Source organism: Schistocerca nitens, chromosome 6, assembly GCF_023898315.1.
Source record: "Schistocerca nitens isolate TAMUIC-IGC-003100 chromosome 6, iqSchNite1.1, whole genome shotgun sequence".
Taxonomy (NCBI): domain Eukaryota; kingdom Metazoa; phylum Arthropoda; class Insecta; order Orthoptera; family Acrididae; genus Schistocerca; species Schistocerca nitens.
Window position 1 is genome coordinate 654,145,171 of NC_064619.1, and position 22,759 is coordinate 654,167,929.

The following is a 22,759-nucleotide window of genomic DNA, read 5'->3' on the forward strand; positions in this document are numbered from 1 at the left end:
TGTATCACAATGCTGGCTAAAATTTTTTGGACGCTGTTATATTTATAGGATTTTGTTTCTACAGATTTGTAACCCAAATTCTTGACCTGTGAAATATATTTATATGAGACTGTAGCGGAAACTGGTGTCGTAAATATTTCGGTAAGAAAGTTCAGTGACCACCTGCACGTAATGCGTCGTGGGCACCCAGCTGAGCGGCCAGGTGTGTCAGATGCCTGGAGAAAAAGCCATTATTGCGAGCCCTTTTCAGCGGCACAGGTAAAAAAAAAAAAAGGGAGGCCATTATCCTCGCTATTGACGTTCCTTTGTAGAAAGAATTGTAAATACGACACGCTAATAATAACTTGGAAACATTCTTACATCTCCACACCTGATTAGGACAAGTGTATATCTACGAGAGTTGAGAGAATGTCTACTAACTTATGAAATGTCACATGACTATTGAATGATATTTTTATGCTTTGGTTTGCGTAATTGCTTATTTCATTTGATATCTGGTTTCCAGCTGTCTTGCAGCATTGGTTTCATAAAATAAAATTAAATGCATTTGCTAATGTGAACACTTTCTGTCAACAGATCTATTAAATAATTACTTTATGATCCACATTCTTCGAAAAAGGAGCTCTTGGAATGGAAAGAACAATAAGAAGGGACTAGTAACAGGAACTGCATACATAATTTTCTTTTCAACTACTTGGTAATTTTTTTGGTAGAGTAAGTTATCGTGATGCATCACTCTAGTGTTAAGATGTGACATAGGTATTAGACATGGCCATTTTTAGTGTAATACTTTTTCTGCTTGAACTTTGTCATGTTTAGGTATAAGTTATGCTGTTTGCGAGGCATAGTGCTACTGAATTTTAATTTGTGTTACTCTGCTAAGCCAGATTTATTTTTCTTGTTTGCTGCACATTGCCTTATGTTAGTCGTAATATTGCAATTGCTTCGCTAATTTCTAAAATGCTGCTTCCTTTGCAAATCTGCACTTTTTTGTCATTGCTGTTTGCGTTAATTGTTTTATGTGCTGCTGCATTGCCTCGTCCCTTAGTTTAGCATCTGAGCTCAGTATATTTAAGTTAGCTTAAGAGGGGGTAGACTATATAAGAAACTAGTTGTGATGAATGGAAAGAAATGCATTGAAGGTATATGAAAACGTTTTGGGCCAAAATGAGTATTGTACAATGATCCGTAATTATTTTGAAAGAAATATGGTTAGAATACAGAAAGGAGGTGTAGATAGGACTTTTTGGAAATAATGAGGAACGAAGGGAGATCTCCGAGAAGTAAAGAAAGTTTTGTTTGCAAAATACTGCAGTAAAAGAAACCCTGTCCTTTCCTTGTGTTATCCCACTATGTGTGTACCCATGTGTATTTGTTTTCTTCCTGTCTCTGTGTACTGTTTCATAGAATTTTTTTTCTCTTCTAATACTAAGCTACATTCACTATGATGAGGAATACTGTTATCCTCAAATATAATTTGCATTAATAATATGTTATTTTCTTTGTAAAGATGTTTAGACATTATTTATTCTGTTTTGTTTTAATGCTCATGTGTGAAGTTGATGTTTCAAAATTTATTCTGATCTTTATGTATGTACGATGTCATTATTTTTCTAACACTGCTGTATATGTTTATTTCTATTCTATTGTAAAACCTGTACTACAAATGTTATCTGTATTGTTATGTTCTTTAATGATGTATTTTGTACCTTTGTAATTGTATTCTTCTGTTATAAAATTGTAATTGACACCAGGTCATCAAATTAAGTAACTTGTAAGTTACATTTCACTGCACACGTTTCTATTGGTCATAGTATATGGACAATATTTGAGAAGTAGGGACTGTTAGTGTTTGCACGTGTGTTAATAATTCAGCAAGGGACTGAATAACAGCGTTGCTGGTTCTAAGGACAATTCCCAAAACTTTGTGAGTGCACAAGTGGTGGTTATGGACTTACTATATTATCCGCAAGACTCTTCAATTGTGATTGTGCACCTGCACAGTCACAACAGATGGCTGCTGGCCGTCTCTACAAGGACTACAGTGGGTCTGCATCGTTGATGACCCACCAGTACCATTATCTCTACAAGGACTACAGTGGGTCTACATCTTTGATGATCCATCAATACCATTATTTCTACAAGGACTGCAGTGGGTCTGCACCTCTGGTGGCCCACCAATACCGTAATCTCTACCAGGACTACAGTGGGTCTGCTCTGTGATGACCTACCCACCAATACTCTTCAAAACTTCGACTGACTCCGCTGTGGGTTTGCTCTGTTGTGGCCCATTACCTGTTTCCGTTGGAAGGACAACGCTACTTCTTCAAGACTGCATGGAAATCCACTACTTCCGTGTGCATTTTCTTTTACTGCTCAGACTTTGAGAAAAACACTGCAATGTGATGAATGATCAGGACTGTCTTTATGGACTGTGAGAAAATTTTAGCTTTTGACCAACATTGTATCAATAAGTGTGTGCATTTGATTTCTTTGTTATTGTAATTACGATTATGAAAAATTTTAACAAATATGTATTGGCCACCGCCCAAACCAATTTGTAAAATTTTTTGTGGGGAGCATGGGGGCTATGTAAGTAGGCTGTTTAGGTTTTTTTTGGTAACGCCACCTCTGTATGAAAATCACTGGCTGTGCTGTGTGCAGTCTGTGGCTGCTTTGCATTGTTGTAATACTCGCCATTGTAGTGTTAGGCAGCTGGCTGTGAACAGCGCGTAGCGTTGGCAGTTGGAGGTGAGCCGCCAGCAGTGGTGGATGTGGGGAGAGAGATGGCGGAGTTTTGTAATTTGTCATGAACAGCTATATATATTATGACTATTGAGGTAAATACATTGGTTGTTCTCTATCAAAATCTTTCATTTGCTAACTATGCCTATCAGTAGTTAGTGCCTTCAGTACTTTGAATCTTTTATTTAGCTGGCAGTAGTGGCGCTCGCTGTATTGCAGTAGCTTGAGTAGCGAAGATTTTTGTGAGGTAAGTGATTTGTGAAAGGTATAGTTTAATGTTAGTCAGGGCCATTCTTTTGTAGGGATTTTTTTGAAAGTCAGATTGCGTTGCGCTAAAAAATATTGTGTGTCAGTTTAAGCACAGTCGTGTATAAATTTAAAAAGGGGACGTTTCATACTGTAAACTGAATGGTTCAAATGGCTCTGAGCACTATGGGACTTAACTTCTGAGGTCATCAGTCCCCTAGAACTTAGAACTACTTAAACCTAACTAACCTAACGACACCACACACATCCATGCCCGAGGCAGGATACGAACCTTCGACTGTAGCGGTCGCGCTGTTCCAGACTGAAGCGCCTAGAACCGCTCGGCCACATCGGCCGGCAAACTGAATGGGTAGGTCGAATGCAGGAAGTGAGTAGGAGCAGGAAAAGTTGAAATTCTCACGGTACTGCTCTTGGAAATGGTTTTACTGTATCACAATGTTAACTGAATACATAATACAGTGAAAACTTAACTTTGCACTGAGAAGCACGTGGGTGCAAAGTCTTAGCCCCGTTGTAAGTAGTGCAAAGTCTCTATATGAAGCGAAGCTGTAGTGAAGTGTCCCAGCCGTCTGCTCTTGATCAAATGGGTAGAATCTGCAGCGGCGCTCATAGAGCCTGCTAGAGGGCGCTGTCGTCGATGTCGGCGTCGGTGTCGTAGAGCCAACCTATGAACTTGCACCACCCACGCTGTGGCATCATAGCTATCGAAACCACATCCCTCCCCCCAGAAACGACACACTGTCTTTGAGTATGGCTTCCGACAGCGGGTGCAGGGACCCAGGGGCGGTGCAGCTGAGGGGCGGACAGCGGAACTGCCGGGGAGCGCTGTTTACCCGCGACCCCAAATTGCTCACGAAGGGGCGAGGAAAACACCCAGTGGAAAACCTGCCCATGCCGCACACCGCCACTGGGTATGCTCGGATGAGGAGGTGGAGCAATGACCTGCACGGGCGACGGAGGTGGCGGCGTGACGGCAGCCTCAGCGTCCTTCGGTTCCGTCACTGCAGAGGAACACGGCGGCGGTGGCGACGACAGCCGGAGGTGCGGCCGTGGCGGCAGCGAGAGGCGCCCGTCCAGTGGAATCATAGGCTGAGGCGGCCGTGAATCCTGCAATTCTGCCAGAAAACTGAAACGTCCCCTTTGAAAAATTATACACGACTGTGCTTAAACTGACACACAATATTTTTTTTTAGTGCAACGCAATCTGACTTTCAATAATCCCTACAAAAGAATGGGCCCTGACTAACATTAAACTATACCTTTCACAAATCGCTTACCTCACAAAAATCTTGGTTACTCGAACTACTGCAATACAGCAGGCGCCACTACTGCCAGCTACATAAAAGATTCAAACTATGGAAGGCACTAACTACTGATAGGGATAGTTAGCAAATGAAAGATATTAATAGAGATCAAACACTGTATTTACCTTCATAGTCATAATATACATAGCAGTTCATGACAAATTACAAAACTCCGCCATCTCTCTCCCCACATCCACCACTGCTGGCGGCTCACCTCCAACTGCGCAACGCTACGTGCTGTTCACAGCCAGCTGCCTAACACTACAATGGCGAGTATTACAACAATGCAAAGCAGCCACAGACTGCACACAGCGCAGCCAGTGATTTTCATACAGAGGTGGCGTTACCAATAAAAAAAAACCTAAACAGCCTACTTACAAAACAACCAGTGGCAGAAAACCGAGGACGGCACAAACAAATTTGGTTCCGGTGTGGCTTTACAGTGCCGGAGGGACCAGAAATGACAAATAAGGCGCGGCCAAGATGGCGAAGAATGCGCCCATGCTCCCAGCGCTGCCTACCAGAGAAAACGCGATTGAACACCAAATCATGCGGCGCCAAGCCAGAACGAGGCGAAGCAGCGGGAGCGCATGGCGGCGGGTGCAAAAGCTGCAGGAGCGACCGATGGGCGCGGCCATGTAGCAATTCCGCTGGGGAACGAGTGCCGCGTGGCAGGGAGCGATATGAAGCAAGGAAAGTGCAGAGCGCTCGCTCGAAAGAGTGCGTGGCGCGCAACTTGTTCATCTGCGACTTACAACGTACGCACAAAGTTTTCAGCCTCGCCGTTCGACTGGGGGTGGAACAGGGCTGAGGTCAGATGGCGAATGCCATTAGCACCACAGAACGCTTCAAACTCTGAGGACACGAACTGGGGGCCATTGTCGGAGACAATAACTTCAGGAAGGCCCTCAATGCAAAAAATAGACGTCAAAGCCTGAACAGTACTGGCAGATGTAATAGGAGGCATAGGTCCAACAAAAGGAAAGTTGCTGTATGCATCAATAACTATCAACCAGTGGGTGTCCCAGAAAGGACCCGCAAAATCAATATGAACATGCTGCCAAGGTGCAGTAGGAGTCGGCCACGCAAAGAAGCATTGGCAGATTCATGCTCCATGCAAGAGTGACAGTTAGCAAGCAAATTCTCAATTTCCTTATCAATGCCGACCCAGGTGCAGTGACGACGCACTAATTGCTTTGTCCACACTACACCCCAATGACCAGCGTGCAGCAATCGGAGGATTTCCGACTGCAACGAACGAACATGAGACTGATCATTTTCAGTTCGTAACAAGATAACACTGTGGTGTACAGACAAGTTGTGATGTTGCACAAAGTAACGCCGTACAAGGTGATGTCAAATCTGCATAGCAGATGGAGGCCTTTGAGTATGAATATGCTGCAAAAGAATCTACAAAGAAGCGTCGGCAGCTGTCGAGGAAGCAATTCGACGAAAATCCACCGGAAAACCATCAGCTAATTCCTTATCTTGTGAATCAATAAACATGCAGGACAATTCGGAAGAGTCAAACACTTCGTTAGAACTGATAGGCAGACGAGACAAAGCATCAGCATTGCCATGCTGGGCCGTAGACCGAAACAAGATTTCGTAATTGTAGTTAGACAAAAACGAAGACCGACGTTGCAACTTTTCTGCAGTACGGGCCGGAACTGGCTTTGACGGGTGGAACAACGACCTCAAAGGCTTATCATGAAACTTTGTCACTCTATATACAATAGCTAAAGCTTCTTTCGCGATTTGAGTATAGTCTTGCTGGGCAGAACTGAGGAACTTAGACGCAAAATCGATCGGGCGATCGACAGAATTAATGTAGTGCCAGAGACCCGGTGGGAGAGAACCGCTCCGTTGCAGTGAGAAGAGGCATCAACAGCCAAAACAACTGGTTTGGAGGGGTCGAAAGGAGTCAAACAGTGATCACTCAACAAAGCAGATTTGAACTTGAGGAAAGCAGCCTCACATTCCGAAGACCAAATAAAAGGAACGTTCTTGCGCTGAAGGTGATTCAAAGGCGCTGAAATCTGCGCTGCATTTGGTAAAAACCGAATATAATATGTAATTTTGCCCAACACTGACTGAAGCTCTTTCAAGTTCCTGGGTGCTGGCAAGTCTCTAATTGCACTGAGATGTGACAGTGAGGGGTGGATACCCTGTCCGTTAATCATATGCCCTAAATACTGAATCTCAGAGTGAAAAAATTTGCACTTGTCTCTGTTACACTTTAGTCCTGCCTGCAAAAAGTACAGTAAATAAGGCACGCTAATTCTGCAAATGTTCATCACGGGTGCGACCTGATACAACTATATCGTCCGGATAGTTGGAACAACAAGGGGCAGTGGCGCACAACTGCTGCAAGTAATACTGAAAAATAGCAGAAGCCGAAGCACAACCGAAGGCGGCGAAACTTGAACAATCCAAGGTGGATGTTGATCACAAAATAGCGCTGCGACTCATCGTCGAGCGGAATGTAAAGGTATGCATCCTGCAGGTCAATCGTGGGAAACAATTTTCCCACACCAAGCTTATCAAAAATGTCTTCAGGACACAGTAAAGGAAACGTAGCTACCACTGTCTGGGGACTTAAAGACAGCACAAATACGGAGACGGCCGTTTGGTTTCTTCACACACACTATAGGCGAAGCCAATGGCGAAGCAGAAATAGCTTCAATGACGCTACTGTCTTGCAAATGCGCAGGTTCAGCAGCTACGGCGTTGCGCAGTGCGTGCGGTACAGGGCGTGCGCGCCGGAAAATAGGCATGGCATTGTCTTTAACTACAACATGCGCTGCGAAGTCTGCGGCGCAACCAAGGCCATCAGACAATAGTTCAGCAAAATCATCGCATACGGCAGCAACACTGTCTGCATGGTCACTAGCGTTGATGCAAAGTACAAAGTCCTGAAATACTAGGCCAAAAAGTTCAAATGTTGCGAGGCCAAATAGTTCAAATGTGTCCATGACAAAAATTTTCGTAGCATCACTAGAGCGGAGCACATGGAAAGACACTGTACGTTTCGTTGCACCATACGTGGCTTGCAAACTACACACGCCGAGCACTGAGAATTCGAGTCCAGTAAATGCCGTCAGTGTGGAATGGGAACGACGAAGCGGGGGCAAACCAAGCAAGTCATACGTTGATTTGTTCAGTAAAGAAAGTGACGCATCAGTACCCAGCTGCATGCGAACGGAACTTCCGCACTATAAGTTAATCTGTCCCAGCGTCACCACAGCCAAGATTTCACGTAGGGGGGGGGGGGGGGGTGGAGGGGCGGCGGGTGCGCAGGGCCTGTGAATGTCCAATAACACACTCTAGCTCACTGGTCGACAAACTGCGGCTCGCGGTTCTCAGCTGTATTTTATAATAACTTCAGGGTATAAAGCACTCTACAGTGGTTGATCAATCCTTTTCGTTACATCAGATATATCCTGTGTTTTCCTTTTAAGTAAGCTGAACAATCACGAACATGTTTAATTAGAGGTCATGGTTGAATGCACAAAAAAAAATAGGAGAGACTAAGACGAACGAGGTTTTGAGTGTCAACTGAATGCTGCCTGCTGGCGTAGAGCAAGAGCGCGTGTTTACCTTTCGTGGGCGGCGGCAGTGGCTGCTGTCGGCGCGAGCTGTGAACCTGAGAATCTATTCTAAATCTCTCCCGACTGTTAAACCCCAGTCTGACACATTTACTATGTCTTCGGTGAAGCCGAAAATTCTACACTACTGGCCATTAAAAATGCTACACCAAGAAGAAATGCAGATGATAAACGGGTATTCATTGGACAAATATATTATACTAGAACTGACATGTGATTCCATTTTCACGCAATTTGGGTGCATAGATCCTGATAAATCAGTACCTAGAACAACCACCTCTGGCCTTAATAACGGCCTTGATACGCCTGGGCATTGAGTCAAACAGAGCTTGGATGGCGTGTACAGGTACAGCTGCCCATGCAGCTTCAACACGATACCACAGTTAATCAAGAGTAGTGACTGGCGTATTGTGACGAGCCAGTTGCTCAGACACCATTGACCAGACGTTTTCAATTGGTGAGAGATCTGGAGAATGTGCTGGCCAGGACAGCAGTCGAACATTTTCTGTATCCAGAAAGGCCCGAACAGGACCTGCAACACGCGGTCGTGCAGTATCCTGCTGAAATGTAGGGTTTTGCAGGCATCGAATGAAGAGTGGAGCCACGGGTCGTAACAGATCTGAAATGTAACGTCCACTGTTCAATGTGCCGTCAGTGCAAACAAGAGGTGACCGAGACGTGTAACCAATGGCACCCCATACCATCACGCCAGTATAGCGATGGCGAATACACGCTTCCAATGTGCGTTCAGTGCGATGTCGCCAAACACGGATGCGACCATCATGATGCTTATAAACAGAACCTGGATTCATCCGAAAAAATGACGTTTTGCCATTCGTGCAACCCAGGTTCGTCGTTGAGTATACCATCGCAGGCACACCTGTATGTGATGCAGCGTCAAGGGTAACCGCAGCCATGGTCTCTGAGCTGATAGTCCATGCTGCTGCAAACGTCGTAGAACTGTTCGTGCAGATAGTTGTCATCTTGCAGTCGTCCCCACCTCTTGACTCAGGGATCGAGACGTGGCTGCACGATCCGTTACAGCCATGCTAGTGATACGTGGCCATTGGGATCCAGCTTGGCGATCCTTCTTACCCTACTGAACCCACCGATTCCATGTTCTGCTAACAGTCATTGGATGTCGACCAACGCGAGCAGCAACGTCGCGATACGATAAACTGCAATCGCGATAGGCTACAATCCGACGTTTATCAAAGTCGGAAACGTGATGGTACGCATTTCTCCTTCTTACACGAGGCATCACAACAATGTTCCACCAGGCAACGCCGGTAAACTGCTGTTTGTGTATGAGGAATCGGTTGGTAACTTTCCTCATGTCAGCACGTTGTAGGTGTCGCCACCGGCGCCAACCTTGTGTGAATGCTCTGAAAAGCTAATCGTATGCATATCACAGCATCTTCTTCCTGTCGGTTAAATTTCGCGTCTGTAGCACGTCATTTTCGTGGTGTAACAATTTTAATGGCCAGTAGTGTAGTTTTTGCCTAGCTAAGTTAATTGGCATGGTACACACTATTTGGCTTGAATACCGCATATGTTGTGGCCCTCGAATTGCTCCCAAGCGTTAACTGTCAGAGCTCGGTGCCATTCTCTATACTAGGTGACTTTGCAGTTTAACCCGTTATGAGTTAGAACAAACCTGTGAACAAGCATTCACATAATGACTCTCGCAATCGTCTCAGCGCGGTGCAAGTCGCTTTGCTCAAACACTCGATGATTTTCTGCAAGAGAAAGAGAGAATTTTCAGTCTGTGATTTCCCTATATCTGACCACCTGTTTTCTTTCTGGCCAATCAGAGCGTTCGTACTTGTTACAATTCCACCCACTACAGTTTTTGTACCCTATCACAGGCGTCGTTTCTTTCGTAGGGCAGAGCTTAACTTCTCCTATGTCCTACTGAGATAAACAGCTTTTTCTTTCGTGCGAGTTTTAACACAATTGGCTACAGTGAGTCACCAGTGTTTTGGGTTGGTTTCTCCAGACCTTTATCTGCCATCTCTGGCCGTGTTCCTGTAGAAAGCTTTCTGAAAGGTCATCATTAAAATCAGGGACAAGGGCGGCTTTTACCACCGACGGTCTTCGCAGTGGTTCAGGCGTCTCATTGTGTCTGCTAGATGTCCTGCTGTGTGGGTTTCGGCCTAACATTGGGACAGGCATTGCCGGTGTAAAATTCTCCTTCCCTCAGAACTGCGTCTCGTAGCTCGGATCTGGGAATTTACTTGCATGCATTTACTAGTTTGAGTGTTAGTGGTTTATTTTCATGAAATGCCAGCTTGTTTATTCTTTGTCTGTCAACAATTCGTACATTTTCACGTAATTATGTCATGTGACATATAGATTTAACCAGAATTGTTTCAGGAATTCAGTGTAAGGTGCATTATTCGTTTGACACCTTACAAGCGAAGGATCCAGGATCTTGCAACGTTTTTAGTGCCAGTACAAGAAGACAGTTACAGAACGCGAATTTCCGTTTTTTTTGAGCTACTACTCTAAAAAGTCCTCATCTTACTCGGATACAATGGTTCTCGTTGTCTGTTGTAACAAGAACATCTGAACAGGGCAAAGCATTAACTTTGTGTTTTGACCTGAAGGCTCAAATGGCTCTGAGCACTATGGGCCTTAACATCGACGGTCATCAGTCCCCTAGAACTTAGAACTACTTAAACCTCACTAACCTAAGGACATCACACAACACCCAGTCATCAGAAAATCCCTGACCCCGCCGGGAATCGAACCCGGGACCCCGTGCTCGGGAAGCGAGAACGCTACCGCGAGGCCACGAGCTGCGGACTTTTGACCTGAAGGATTAGTACTTTGTTGAAGAAATTCTTAACTTCTCTAAAAATTCTCTTCATGAAACTGTTTTAATTGATTTTAGTGTATTACATAAGTCCAGAGTGATTCTCAGTATTTATAAAGTAATAAAGTTTTAATAAGTAAACATCATACAAAAATATTGGCTTGATATGAAGATCTATTCTTGTGGTACATGATAGTCCATATACAAACAATATTAAATTATCTGAAATTTACAAACCCAGAAATAACAAACTTATTCCAGATATAAAAGTGTAATCTGATATGGAAGCGTTCGCTTATCTAATGAACCCTGTAATTGTCAATCACAAGGTGAGCTTGAAGGTTTCTTATTATCTAGGTAGATACTCCATGCAGTTATCTTGTTCAGAGTTAATGAAATGGTAGGACATTGGAAACAACATTGCGCTCATTACTTTCTGCCCTGACAGCTACAAAAGTTATAACAGAAACGGACCAGAAGAAGAGTTACACTCATTTGCCACTCGCATTGTCGCTACAAAGAACGTTGAAATTCAGGACATTAATGACGTGTGGCGTTCGTTGCCACTTGCATTTTATCTGCAGCAAACTCATTGCACTCGTTAGTAAGCTGTCTAGTTCGCACAATCAGTACTTATCTTTATTTTGTATGTGTTGCACACTGCTGTCTTTTCGCATTAAGCCTACTGCACTCTAACGCTAACTGCGACTGCTGCCCAGCAATGTAATGGACAAAAGTAGACTATATACTTCCACAATAAATGTATGTGTATGCTAGCATTCGTGATGTGCAGAACTAAGAATCTATCTGTGACAGGGCTATTCTCACGGATGGAACCCTGAAACTTTACCTTTTTCAAAAGACACGAAAAAGCAGTTGGTAGATAGGAAAGATAAAGGCCAGCCGTGGTGGCCGAGCGGTTCTTGGCGCTACAGTCTGGAACCGCGCGACCGCTACGGTCGCAGGTTCGAATCCTACCTTGGGCATGGATGTGTGTGATGTCCTTAGGTTAGTTAGGTTTAAGTAGTTCTAAGTTCTAGGGGACTGATGACCTCAGAAGTTAAGTCCCATAGTGCTCAGAACCATGTGAACCATTTTTGAAAGATAAAGATTAGTACTTAACGACTGATTCGTGGTGAAGTAAAATTTTATATTGTACCAACATGTTCCAAAAAGCTATTCTCGAGAACGCGATTTATCAGGGACGCATATTTCTGGTTCTATTGATCACAGAGATAAGGCATCAAGTGTTTCGGATAGCCCATTCCCTAGCGTCCATTTGTATACTTTTGGAAGAATGGGCATATTGTAGCTATCCTACTGTACAGGGTCAAAATTTAAATACTGCGCACTTCCTCAAGTCCAGGCAAATTGAACAGATGTGTTGGTTCTTTTGCACTTAAGTGTGACCTGGCGTTGACTTTAGACAGCCTATAGAAGCAACATTTGTTCATGGAAGGTTCATGAGAAAACTCCGAAAAATCATGATATTTGATTACCAAAAGAACCATTTGTGGCGACATCCACTTGTGTAGTTTATATTCATGGCAAAACGTGAAAATTTGTACCATACGTCAAAACTTTTTTCGACATAATTATGTTTACCTCACTCCAAAGATTCAAATTTACCGTACTTATGCATGTAAAACGTACACTTAATATCTGCTCAGAGAAGTGAATTTAATTTTAACTGTCGTACTGAACAAATGGCAAGGGTCGGTGGTCATCTTATGAGTTCTGATATCACAAAACAATGTTTTTAATCAGTTTTTTTTCACGAATAAAACTCAATAACGCGCTATCTCAGAACAACGGGCACCTCACTACTTTACATGTTCTCTTGACTTGGAAATTATTCGATTGTACCACCTGGCGGCGTAAACACCCTACAAAAAATATTTTCTCATTCGAAATTTTTTGCACTTGCAAATCAAGTATCTTATTTTCGATATACTGTATGTGTAGTCCAAAAATGTTGTACAGTTCTGTGTAAAGTAGTGTAAAGTGAACTTGTGTTGGATGGGAGACGATTTTGTGTCAGCCTTACATTACATGAACGTATTTGTTGTTTACGTGTGTCAAAGCATATAAATGGGTCGAAGAACATAAATAAACTGTCAAGACTTTACTGACCTACAGAATTCGTTTTATATGAGCAACAACCCTGCTGCAACAAGGAAAAGAGCAGCAGAAAAATACTCCTGATGGACCCCAAAAAGCGAATATTTGGCTCTTTAATAGACCGTGACAGAATACTGGGGAACCAACTGCCTAAATCCTCATTGCGCCACACTCATCAAAAATTTTGCCTTGTGAACTTATTCGCGCTTTTTTCCTCAGAAAAAGAGTGGCAGAGAGACAGCGAGGTGGAAGACAGAGAAGACATAGCTAGTCAGAGAGAAGAGACAGTAATGGTGAGAGAAAATAGATGGCAGTGAAAGAGAAAGAGAGATGGATAAAGACAATAAAAGTAGGAACCAAAGATAGAGGCGATAGCTATGGCCAGTGAGGACAGTAAAAGAGAAAGAAAGATGGGTGGAGCTAGTAGCTCTGGGTGCAAATTAGAGAGGAGACAGTGAAAATTAAAACGAGAGTTGAGTGACCATGCATAGGTTTAGAGGGTCTGGACTTCCCATCCTCCTCAGGCTGATGAACCTGAATACGAAAAAAAATTTCTAGTTTCTACCTCCCCTATACCCACATTTTAAAGCTTCCCAGTCTGTGGATCAAAACCCCGAGCATACCACCACCAACAACATGTAGGGAGACGATGGTGGTTGAAGAGAAAGACAGCAGATGTAAGCGATAAAGAAGGAGACAGTGATATTGGGAGGGAAAAGAATGGGACAAAGACAATGGCAGTGGGACGGAGAGAGAGAGAGAGAGAGAGAGAGAGTGAAAGTGCCAGAGAAGGAGGCAATGGTAAGGAAGAGCGAGTGGAAGGAGTGAAGACAGTGACAGTGAGAGAGATACAGGAGAAAGTGCGATTTGGAGAAAAGGGAGACAGTGGCAGAAAGACATGTAGGTTATAGACAGTGGCGGTGAGACGAAGATGCTAAGTGAGCTGTGCGTGGCTCCTGTTCACGTCATCATGTATTTTACACTCTGTTTTTAACGTACTTCCACCGAAATTACGTTAATTTAAATTACTACTGTCACTCTGTCACTGAGTTGCTGCTTTGCCTGACCGTCACCAGCGCTAACAGCACATACTGGTATATCCCATCTCGTAGTATCTTTGCTCAACTGCTATTACTTCCCGGTCGTTGTCTGTCGTAAGGCAGTTCGGGTGGCGAGTTCGAGTCTGCCAGTCAGTTGGAACGTGTCTGGAGTGCAGTCTGGACCTGCCAGTCGGGGGGTTGCAATACGGCACTAGTGCAGTCGAGTTGGAGCACCAGTCAGGTCTGCACCGACATGGCTAGCCCTACCATTGCCGCCAAGCATCACTTGAGCTGGACCACAGTCTTGGTGGATCGTCGGTAGGTCATCCTACTGGACAACGCGTTTTGGCTCGCCGATCGTTCATGAGTCCGCTGTGTGTGTGTGCATCGACTCCTGATTCGTCTTCGTGCGAGCTTAGTTACTGTTGAGTATCATTCCCGTCTTCGTGCAAGTGTTTGCCAGGTTGAGTGTGTGGTTGGTGTTCTTCGTGCGAGCTTAGTTACTGTTGAGTATCGTTCTCGTCCTCGTGCAAGTGTTTGCCAGGTTGAGTGTGTGGTTGGTGTTCTTCGTGCGAGCTTAGTTACTGTTGAGTATCGTTCTCGTCCTCGTGCAAGTGTTTGCCAGGTTGAGTGTGTGGTTGGTGTTATTTCCACTGACGACTGTTTAGATGTAGTCGGAATTCTGACGGCAGTCGGTCGATTGCTGCGGACCAGGGAAGTTATAACCGTGCGGTGCAGTCGGCTGGGTCCACTGGCAGTCCTGCGCAGTGTCGGAGCGTGTGTGGCGCTGTCCAATCGCTACGAGCTTCGTGGTTCACCGACCCAGGACGTCAAAGTTGAGTAGTTAAAATGGTGCAAATGGGTCTGAGCACTATGGGACTTAACATCTGAGATCATCAGTCCCTATAATTTAAAACTACTTAAACCTAACTAACCTAAGGACATCACACACATCCGTGCCCGAGGCAAGATTCGAACCTGCGACTGTAGCGGTGGCGTGGTTCCAGACTCAAGCGCCTAGAACCGCTCAGCCACAACGGCCGGCAAAGTTGAATAGTGGTTTCAACTACCCAAGCTACGTCCATTTATGTTGTGTGGTTCGTTTCGGTGGTTCGCTGTTGGGGAGGTTTACCTGTGAGCAACACCGAGTGTTTCTATTACTGAAATTTAGCCGCCATGCAGTGCAATTAACCATATTGGTTGACTACAATTCAAGTGCACCAGCGGAATTTTCTGCCTTGTGGCCGTTAGTGTTTTGGTTACCTGCCCTGGCCACTGACCTAAATTGAGGCAGTGTTCCTTTTTGGTGAAGTTAGCTATATTACCGTATTTCAAATCCAAGTGTACGAGCGGAATTTTCTGCCTTGTGGCCGTTAGTGTTCCGGTTACCTGCCCTGGCCACTAACGTAATTTCAGGCAGCGTCCTTTCGTCACCTATTGTCGCTGTCCAACATGGTGTGTAGTTTTGACAGCTTAATACATATTTCATTGTGGATAATCACGTTCGAAACCTTTTGTGTTTGAGTTTTCATGTACCGATTGGTGGCAAGCAAGTCGTTTTGTCAGTCGGTCCATGGCTGTCCCCTGGTTGGGTTCCGACGTATCAAGAGTAGTTGGGCTCACCACCTGTCTCACCTAAGTGAACTTGGTCAGACTGACCTCCCTGGAGGCTTCTGAGTGCCGTTTTCTTTATTGTGCTTCTCACAGGTGTTTAATTGGCTGTTCATAATCTATCAAAGCCAATGATTTAAAAAATTCTTGCTTTTACTGGATTTTATGTATTTTTGAAAATCAATTTTGGGCCTTCAGCCACTTATTCAAAAAAAAATTATTTTAACTGATGGTTTTACCACTTGAGATTGTTGCTTTAACATTTCTAGCTTGGAGGCCTTCAGCAGTAAAATAATTGCGTTTTTGAAACTCGTAGTTCTAAAGGTTCGGCGATGTGCAGTTTTGGTTTACTGGTGTTACCAAATTACAATAAATTACAATTTTGAGTGAACCTGAGCGACACCTTATTTGGCCCTTTCCACAATCCTAATCACCTGTTCTGCCCAGCAGGTTTAGCGGGCGTTTCACTAAGTATGTCTTTTAGAGAGTAGCATATTTGCTTTTTCTGTGCTTTTTTCGACTGTTACATAACTGGCAACTGGTGGATAATTTTTTTACTCGCCTCCCCTACGGTGATAGCGCTTTTGCTTAAGGTCTGTTCTGTAGTGTTGCGTTGTGGATAAGTAAAGTTTTGCCTTGGTTCATTTTCGCGCCTGATGGTTGGCAAAAAGTTTGATAGAAACTGATCCTCGTTCCGGTTCTCTAGAAACCAAGTGTCCGACAACCAACATCTTCTCACCACTGTCCCATCGTCATTCGCTTAGGTTCCGCAGTCAATGACAAAGGCGATTTAAAAAATTGGACATTAGCGCCGTTCCTTTTACGGTACGGCATGCCAGCATTTCAACTAACACAATCCACCATTACTGAAATTCGCTTAACTCAGTATTTTTCCCCATCCTGTATGAGTTGAATCGTTAAACTGTTTCTCACCTTCACTATATGAAGAAAAACGTAAATTAGTTACAAACTACGCCGTTTACACACTTCATTCAGCATGTAGACGACACTACAGATATACGGATTTCGGTTATGACATGTTCGATATGCCTGCCATCATTGGCGACTACTTGGCGCTGACGAATAACGAAATTCTGCATGACCCAGTGAAGTGTTGGAACATCGATGCTGTCGATTATCTCCTGAATGGCTGCTTTCAGCTGAGACAATGGTTTTGGGGGCATTGCTGTGCACCTTGTCTTTAATACAGCCCCACAAAAAGGAGTCGCATGTGTTTATATCCGGAGAATATGGCGACCAATGGAAGCCTATACCAGTGGCCTCTGGGTACCCCAGAGCCAGAATGCTGTCCCCGGAGTGTTTCTCCAGGACATCAAACATTCTCCTGCTTCTCGATGGGGTCGAGCTCCGTCTTGCATCATCCTCATCTTGTCGAAACCAGGGTCGCTTTGATAATATGGATGAAATCACCTTCCAAACCCTCCACGTACCGTTCAGTAGTCACCGTGCCATCATAGAATACCGCACCGATTATTCCGTGACTGGACACTGCACACCAGTCACCAGTTGAGGGTGTAGACACTTCTCGATCGTGAAATGCAGATTCTCGGTCCCCCAAAAGAGCCAATTTTGCTTACTGACGAACCCATCCAAATGAAGGTGGACATCGTCGCTAAGCCAAACCATATTCACGTCAAAGTCCTGTTCATCAATTCTGTGGCCAATAGCGTTTGCGAAACTCCACCGCTGTTCCATGGCCCTGGGGCTTAATGGCTGATGCGTTTGAATTTTGTACGATGTACCGTGACATTTTCATGGGCAAATGGTCGACAATAACAAGGATCGTGCGCATGTGCATACTAATTCCTGTCTGCCAACCGTGCAGTCTGAACGTCCTAACGCAAACCGGTCAGAAATTATTACGATTTTATTTCGTGTAGTTCAATAAGTGTCACCCTACATCTTCCGCACGACAGGTGTGGGATAATTCACACAGTACACTGATGATCGTTGTCTGATAATTATGTGTTACATTGAAGTACTTCACCGCAATACAACCCCTTATTGATCATCAGCTTTCAAATTTGTTTCGTCTAAAGGTATGGGATTGACCAATTTCCCAATTCCTCATTACAAACTCTGCCTCATTCTACTGGTCATTTCGTTAGCATTTCGCGGAGGAGCACTTTTAGCGGGCTTGCCTATTGCCAGAATACAATTAGTGCAAATTGCCTTTCAGGAAATGTAACTCCAGATCGGCTTACGCCGCTGGTCGCTCCCTTTTGGTGGTGGTACAAGCTCTGCTGTTTCAGACAACAGCAATCGGATTTGCTTAGGGCCCTCAGTAAGCGATCGCGGTTACTGTTTGCTCTCCACTAGGCCATTGTCGCCCTCGAAGTCGGGAAGCCGAAGTCATTACCAAGTTCATTAATGGCCGGTGGAGCGCCGCCTCAGAGGAAGTAGTTGTGCTGTGCTGGTCCGTCCTGGTCTGGCTGTCTTGTTTGCTGGAGAGCGCCTACCTTCCCTCCAGCACTGCCGCCCAAAAGCCCTGCGTTGCCTTCTCTCTGAGCTCGGAATCTCTCATTCGCCTAGATTAGTGATCTGTTTGCAATGACCCTTAGCAGCTAAGTGCGTCAACTGGGTAACCTACTTCTGAACACAGCTGCGCTACGTATCATACGAGCTATATATAAAAAAAAATTCACTAACTTGTAACAGAATGCTTCGCGGGCACTCGGTTGCGACAAAAGCTTCAGTCGATTTATAAAACAAAGTAATCCGTGAACCACCTTACGAAAGACCAAAAAATAACAAGTATTCATACTGTCAAATCATAAGAAAAACATAGTAAAGTACAACAAAATTCTCTTATTCATTCACACTTATGTTTGAGAGTCACCTAAAATTATTCATTATAATATGTGCAAAAAATTAAATAGATGTGTTACAAGTTACTAGTCGTAAATTTCAGAATCTGTAATTACTAATTCCTTGTTACAAGTAATGAGCAGGAAATCTATTTCATTACATATACGTGTCTGGAAATATTCAGATCGCATAAGAAACATTCACTGTTACATTAATCAACAGCTTACTTCTATCTAATAGTACTTCCCATAGAAAAAACTAGGTTCAAATGGCTCTGAGCACTATGGGACTCAACTGCTGAGGTCATTAGTTCCCTAGAACGTAGAACTAGTTAAACCTAACTAACCTAAGGACATCACAAACATCCATGCCCGAGGCAGGATTCGAACCTGCAACCGTAGCGGTCTTGCGGTTCCAGACTGCAGCGCCTTTAACCGCACGGCCACTTCGGCCGGCAAAAAACTAGGGAAAACTGCCTGATTGTCATCATCAACAGTAATTTTCATTTATGTACATTTGATATTTTTTAATGTTTTTAAATGCATTGACAATATTTAATGTAAAAACTTAATTATTTTTTCAGTTTAGTACTTTAAAGATGTGGAATTCCACCCTGAATAATATAGAGGTAACAGTTAAACACAACACTGTGCAGGTAATAACGCAATTTATTTCTCTTACCGAGCACATACGAAACACATCACACAGCTCGGTAGCTATAGAGTGAGCTGATTTTCCAAGCCAAAGATCCCCTTCGGGGGGACGAAGTCCATCGTTATACAGGCTCCTACCTTCGCGGTGATCCCACAAAAATACATTACCACACATGAAACCAAATCACTGTAGAAAACACATCAAATATCTCTCCTGATACTTCACGTGTCTTCAGTCCAAGCTCCAGCAAGCTATTTACCACTCCTTCTACTCCCCTCTCGATAGTCCAACCTCTAATCGACATCTCGACAGCAACAAGCTAGTCTTTTTAGTGCGTCGTCCGGTGCCGCTCTCCAACCACAAAAACGGGAAACATCCGTGTGACGAGTAAAAGTCTTACTCCCTTTCAATCTCTTATCACAAAACAGAGAATTGTAAGACTTGTCAATCGGTTCCTCTGGCAAATGGAACCCAACGAAAGAGACACCAGTCCGTGTAGCCCCGAAAGCATCGTCTTCAATTCTATTTGCTGGCGAGAATCAAGCAGTGAATTCTTACTGCGGTGTACCGTAGGTCTCTAGAAGAGCGTAGCGTTCCAAAGGATTGGAAAAGGGCACAGGTCATCCCCGTTTTCAGGAAGGGACGTCGAACAGATGTGCAGAACTATACACCTATATCTCTAACGTCGATCAGTTGTAGAATTTTGGAACACGAATTATGTTCGAGTATAATGAATTTTCAGGAGACTAGAAATCTACTCTGTAGGAATCAGCATGGGTTTTGAAAAAGACGTTCGTGTGAAACCCAGCTCGCGCTATTCATCCACGAGACTCAGGTTCACAGGTAGATGCCGTGTTTCTTGACTTCCGCAAGGCGTTCGATGCAGTTCCCCACAGTCGTTTAACGAACAAAGTAAGAGCATATGGACTATCAGACCAATTGTGTGACTGGATTGAAGAGTTCCTAGATAACAGAACGCAGTATGTCTTTCTCAATGGAGAGAAGTCTTCCGAAGTAAGAGTGATTTCAGGTGTGCCGCAGGGGAGTGTCATACGACCGTTGCTATTCACAATATACATAATTTACCTTGTGGATGACATCGGAAGTTCACCGAGGCTTTTTGCAGATGATGCTGTGGTGTATCTAGAGGTTGTAACAATGGAAAATTCTACAGAAATGCAGGAGGATCTGCAGCGAATTGACGCATGGTGCAGGGAATGACAATTGAATTTCAATGTAGACAAGTTTAATGTGCTGCGAATACATAGAAAGATAGATCCCTTATCATTTAGCTACAAAATAGCAGGTCAGCAACTGGAAGCAGTTGACTCCATAAATTATCTGGAAGTACGCATTAGCAGTAATTTAAAATGGAATGATCATATAAAGTTGGTCGTCGGTAAAGCAGATGCCAGATTGAGATTCATTGGAAGAATCCTAAGGAAATTCAATCCGAAAACAAAGGAAGTAGGTTACAGTACGCTTGTTCGCCCACTGCTTGAATACTGTTCAGCAGTGTGGGATCCGTACCAGATAGGGTTGTTAGAAGGGATAGAGAAGATCCAACGGAGAGCGGCGCGCTTCGTTACAGGATCATTTAGTAATCGCGAATGCGTTACGGAGATGACAGATAAACTTCAGTGGAAGACTCTGCAGGAGAGACGCTCAGTAGCTCGGTACGGGCTTTTGTTAAAGTTTCGAGAACATACCTTCACCGAAGAGTCAAGCAGTATATTGCTCCCTCGTACGTATATCTCCCGAAGAGACCATGAGGATAAAATCAGAGAGATTAGAGCCCACACATAAGCATACCGATAACCTTTCTTTCCACGAACAATACGAGACTGGAATAGAAGGGAGAACCGATAAAGGTACTCAAGGTACCCTCCGCCACACACCGTCAGGTGGCTTGCGGAGTATGCATGTAGATGTAGATAGAATCAAGATCAAACTTGTGGTTGTACAGGAAGGGTCAGACACGAATGTAACAGTGGAAAGAGCCCAAATTTCATTTTTATTTATGTATTTTTTTATCTAGTTCTATGAGACCGTGCAAGTCAAAGTTACTTGGTCGTAAAAGAAGTCAGTAAACAGTTGAATTGTATCCATAACGGATGCAGTTGCACTCCATGACTATTCCTACACAGTATGTAGAAACATAAATGCTACCAGTCACAATAGCTGGTGATTTTATTTAATCTGAGACTTGTTTCAGGCTTGCGCCCATCTAGAGATGGTTTACATTCAAATACATGCTGCCAAACTCAGTGTTGGAGATCACTGTTTAAATAAAAAACAAATCATATTTCGTTGACAAAATAAAATATTATAGTACTTTCATAAGTAGTGGCGCAATGGGGATACTGGGACAGTTATTTTATCCAAAATGACTGCTGGATCTTCCCCACTCCCTATGACATCACACCCCTTGTCCACTCCCTGGAAATGGTGGGAAATTTTTCTGGAAATGTACCATTTAGGTTACCTCCACTATCCTAACTTCCCCCTCCTATGACGTCAGTCCTGTAAATGGTGGGAAACAGTCAGTTCTTATCCAGGGAGGATGAATAGGTTAGTGTACTTTATTCCTTTTTGGTGGGAAACGGTTATTCTGTGCTGGAGAGGAAGGTGGGGTATTTTATTTATTTATTTATTTATACCTCATTTGGATAAACTAACATGGAGACTTGTGTGTTTGCCTCACAATGAAAGGACCGACTGAGCTAGTTCACACTACAGCATCAGGGGGCGCTGTTGGACACACCATCCCCACCCTTGACTCTTATGATATCAGCCATCCCTCACCTGGAAATGGAGGGAAATTGTCAGTCTCAGTCCAGTGGCCAGAAATAATGGTTAGGTTAGTAAACTTTGTCTATTTTTGGTGGGAAAATAAAGTAAAGAACGCTCCTAACTACACATCTATATACACATTGGTACACAACAAGTTCCTAAAATCTCAATACAGCTCAAAATTGACCACGTCACACAACTTGTGCTATCCTGCTGAAAAAAATTCACAATATCACTCAAAATAAATAACTTTACATATGACACTCCCTTCGACTACAAGTTGAAATAAATGAATTGGTGGAAAGAGCCTTGGTCTAAAACGATAACTGAAATAATCCTCTAAATTGGAAATTATAGAGAAACCAGAACTGCAGCGATGTTAAGAAAATCGGACTACACAGACCTGCTACTGATAACACTGTGCAATGTAGCATTCTGATTGGGTCTTAGCGAATTTACCTGCCAACATGCTGTTGCTGGTGTGGAAGCACAATCCACCACTTTCTACAGATGGACAAATTACGAGAATTTCAGCAGAAAACCATTTTTGTACAGATCGAAAAAGACATACAGCGGTCATATTTCACTGACAATTAAACCCTGCAAAAGTGGCCTACAGACATGAAATACAGAAACTATGGCCGAAGGCACTTAATCAGTTACACTGCTCTGCTACTGCCGAGGAAAACTTGAATTTTTCTGCGTGATACCGATCTCCAGTCAGGATATACCACAAACGATTGTACCACAATGCTAGATCGCTACTTCTTTGTAGTAAACACAATTCATATACTGCGCCATACAAAATCATCACTTCTGTAAATACCTATGACCACGAGGCACTCCTACATATACCGCGAAGACACATAGATCCTAAAAACAGAAGCACATGCACCATACATAGACAGAGTGCTAGATATTCCCAGTGAGGCCAGTCGGTATTCCACAGTGGACAACAGTCACGAGGCG